The sequence below is a fragment of the Corvus cornix genome, chromosome 4, assembly GCF_000738735.6.
Source record: "Corvus cornix cornix isolate S_Up_H32 chromosome 4, ASM73873v5, whole genome shotgun sequence".
NCBI lineage: Eukaryota > Metazoa > Chordata > Aves > Passeriformes > Corvidae > Corvus > Corvus cornix.
In genome coordinates this window covers 60,280,161-60,284,624 of record NC_046334.1, presented here as the reverse complement: position 1 = coordinate 60,284,624, position 4,464 = coordinate 60,280,161, and positions in this window count along the sequence as shown.

Genomic DNA, 4,464 nt, shown 5'->3' with positions numbered 1-4,464 from the left:
GCAGCAGGTGGAGGGGGCGGCGGCCGCGGAGCCCGGGCGGGACGCGCCGCCCCCGCGCCCCTCCCCGGGCGGGGCCGCGCCGTGCGGGGGCGGCGGCCGCGGCCGTGCCCTGCGCTAACGGGGCCGGAGCCGCCCTGGCCCGCTCGGCGCTGCTTGTGCCCGGCACGGCGAGCCCCGACAGCCCGGGAGGGCAGCGGCGGTGGCTCGAGCGGAGAAACTGCGCTAAACGAGGCGGCGGCGGGGGGCCCGGCCTCGCCTTCCCCGCCGGCGGCCGCCTGAGTCGGGGCGAGCTCGCCGGCTCTGCTCCCTCCGGTCGTTCCTGCGGGGAAGGGACGAGTGTGCGGTCAGCACGGTGAGAGCCGGGCCCCGTGTCCGCTCTGCGAAGCGGGGGGGATGAGAACACTGGGGCCGGCTCTCGCGTCACTCCAGGGCAAAGGCGTATTGCGGAGCCTTGCAGCCGAGAGAGAGAGGACATCTTACAGCTCGGCTGGCTCGGGGCGGAAAAAACCCAGAGTGATTCATATTCACTGCGCTGTCTCCTATAACCCAAGGCAACCAGCATGCTCATCTGTAGTCTTGCAGGTGCATTGCTCCCCAGCCAGTGGAGGGAAAAGCGCTATGGGCGATGCAACAAGTGACTGGGATGGTAGGCAGCTCTGAGAGAGAAGAGGCAGACAGGTGCTCAGCCTAGAGCCAGTTCCACGCTTCAAAATCAACCAACGTCTTCTCACAGATGCCAGCATGAGCAGCCTCTCTGCGTGGTTTGTTCCAGTTGCCCAATCCAACGTGCATTGTTTTCCTGAGGTCAATGGTCTGTAATGCTAGAGGCCCTTTTTGGCTGTGGCACAAAGCAAGTCGTGTCTCCAGTTATGGATCATCCTGTCTATCTCATTTATTTCTCCCATCAGTGTTCTGTCCTGAGTAAATAAAGTGTAAAATAAGCTTGTCTTACCTGAGTAACATTTCATAAATCATGCTTGCGTGTGTTAAATAGAAGAAGAAGTGTTTCATTTTATGCAGAAAATTGCACCTGTGACTAGAAATGAAGGGGTTTCTCAGAAAACAAGAAACACTTGAAATATTTAATTTTGGCAAAGCCCTTGTCTTACAAGTGATCTTGAACAGAACAGATGAATAACCCACAGATGGATGAGTGTAATCCATTCATTTGTGTGTGAAGCTAAAGTCATACAGAATCCAAATGACATCAAAAGTCCAAGTGATGATCAGAAGTGTATTTGACAGTATACTACAGGGAGCCAAAATAACACAGCAAATGGTTTAACAAATTGACTGACTAGGTCCTTTTATCTCCAGCTTTTGTGATTTTATATTTGAGCCCTTTTGGCTGAAGATGGTCAAAAGCTTTGGGCAATTGTATATTAAGTGTGCGCCTGAGGAAGTATCAGTATTGGATTAAGATGAATGGATGTAAATTTCCCAGCTAGCTAGTGAGGTTTTATTTTAGTTATGTGAGCATGTGCACAGGTTACTCCATTTTAGTGTCTGTTGTAGAGAAAAGGAGAAATTTGAACAGCGTGTTTACAGAGTGAGTTATTTTCTTTGCCACTGTGGATTTCTCTAATGGTATCTGCCTTTTAGGAACTTATGCTACCTAGTCTTACCTGGTTCTCTAGTCACACAGAAAAAATCTTTTTGTTAAGTGACTGGACACTACAGTTGTTGCCACTCAGTACTTACACTCAGTGGCCTACATCTTTTTCATTTTAAGTGCATTTCACCCCATGTACTGTGATGTAAAAGAAAAAAAAGCTCTGTGTTTGTGTGTGCATGTACATGGACACACACAAATATCTGTGACTAATAAGTGTCTTTATTTACCAGCTATGTAAAATAAGCACTTAAGAGGCTTTAGTTTCTGGTATCAAATAGCCAACTACAGTTTGCTTCTGATGGTTTTAGAAGAAGGAAATCAAGTAAATTAGTAACAAAACTGGTATGCTTCCTGGTCAGAAGTTCCTGCCTTAACAAGGCAAAAAGGTGTATATTAACATAGACATTATTTGAAAATAAATTGATTCTTCAAAACTAGCACACCTCTTTTCTCCAGGGCTCCTGCTGTAGGTCATTTTGCTATGGTTATTCAGGGGGTTTTAAATTCGGGGAAGAAACCGTCCTCTATCATCTACAAAGTAATTTAAGTTCCAGGTGATTAACAAATAAGACACATCCTTGCTGCCACTGAAGTATCATGGCCAGCAATCTTTATCTCATGTTAGTTATCTCTGAGGAAACAGATAGCTCCTTGTGGGTATGTGGGCAACAGGAAAAGCAGCCAAGGCACAGAATTGATGACCTAGTGGCTACTCTCATTAAGTCACATCGTACCCTGATTTACTTACTCTGAAACCTTAATGGTCTCAGTGAGGTTAGAATTCACTGTGTGTACCATCAGCCTGACTATGAAAGCAGAAAATTTGCACTTTGCCATCAAGCAGGTGTAGTACTTCCTAATGAACTAACTGATGGAGAAAAAAAGAAAAAAGAAGTAATGTGAAGCTTGTGTTTGCTGGCACTTGGTCTAGGAAATGATACAGAAGTCCTTTTAAAATAACAGCAGGCTCATGTCTCACAAAAGCTGGAGAAAGACCAATTGCATGGGACAGCCTACATTTTCACCTAAACCAAGAACACTTGCCAAGCCCTCATTTTGAAGCAGAAACATGAAGAATAAAGTCACAGAGTCTCTACATATGGAAATTAAGGAAATGTTGTAAACTGGTAAGTTCCATAGGGCTGGGCTTCTGATTCATCACAGGCAAAACGTCTAGAAATTACAGGATTTTTTTCCTGTAGAATAGTTTTTCTTAAAATGAGGCTGAAATTGTGACAATCTATTATTTGTGATTTGATGATGCTTTATTCAGGTTGGCCACATGTCTTTTTCTTTCTGGGTTGTAGTTTATTGACACAATCAACTGAAATGGCTCTTCTGGAGCCATTACAATTTGTTGTGTTAGTGCAGCTGAAAACACTTCAACATGCCATGTGTCACGCTTTGTCAAGTTAATAGTTGATGTTTCCAAATCAGGATTAGGAACAGTGCTGATGCAGTGCAATGCTGCAATTGCTTGTGCAACATAAGCATTTGTGAAAGGGAACAAACTCTGCTGAAGGAAAGCAGCGCTACCTATTGTTGTTTGTCAGCTGTCCCAGCAGTTTATTTACCTTAAAGCATCCAGTCCCTTTGGTATCTGAGGTTACTTACAAATACCAAAGAAGAAGAGCATTCTCACCAATCCTTTTTAGGAAGCCAATAATCTTCAGAAATTATATTAAACTCTTAGTCAGCAATAGGGAAACTTGGATTAAGTGAGGTGCTAAAGGAGGTGCAGGAAAGGCCTGGTGAAGCCAGCCAGGTAGAGCCAGCTGCATGGCTACTGGCACATGACACAACCAGGAGTTCACCTCACCAGGCTAAATTTATACAGCCCCTTTAGTCCTTCTCTCTGCCCAGCAAATCCAGACTGGGAAAGCAGTGAAGCTAAAACTTAACTTTTTCTTTAGGATTTTATTCCTGGATTTCTGTATGTGAGAGGCTTATGTGTGAACAACTCTAGAATTGTGACATTCATACTGAAATGGGTAATGGATAAATAAATTGTGAAGCTGTGCATGAACAAAAGTGATAGTGATACCTTGATGACAGAAAATAGCGATATGAAAAAATAGTGATTTTCACTTACTGTCACATTTGAAGAACTGTCAAATAAAAATAAAGGTATTGATACTGAAGAAGGCACATCTGTTATTTCCAAAATTACTGAAAAGGATGAGGTTGAATTCCTCTTTGGGGAAAATTGAGAAATGGTCACTGGAAAGCTGTGAAAGTCTTTAAAACATCGAACCATTTTTCAAGTCTGGCATCCTTAGGTTAATCATCCTGAATTCATTAACAGACATCTAAATAAGGTTTTTCAGAAAGTATGTAGTCCACACATTGGAATAATGCTAAGACAGAAGACGTTCTAACCACTCAGATTCTCGAGAGCAGCATTTCTCAAGTGCTGACAAAACCATCAGTGATACACCCACATAAAATACAGGGCAGTAAAAGCCAGAAGGATTGCTCTGAGAATCAGTGCTCTGAGCTTGCAGGTGCAGCAGAAAGGATAAATTGTGCTGCAAGGCAGATTATGTCCTGTGCCTCCTCACACCATCTGTAGGCCTGCAGGTTCACCTCTCGGTGAAGAGAAGGTGACAAAATACAGCAGGGAGATGAATGGTCTGGGTCTGGGGGAGAAAGGGAGTGGAGAATCAGTGCAAACAGATGAATTGTTCTCCAGGCCTATCAGACCCACCACTTTGCTAAGCTGGGGCAGAAAAGTGACAGTCCTGTGACGAGGAGGCAAAGCTCTGTCTGGCAGAGGGATTTGGGGAGACAGCAGTGATGGGATATACTTAAAGGCAAGGAAGCACAGCTTTAGGGGTAAACTGAGGTTG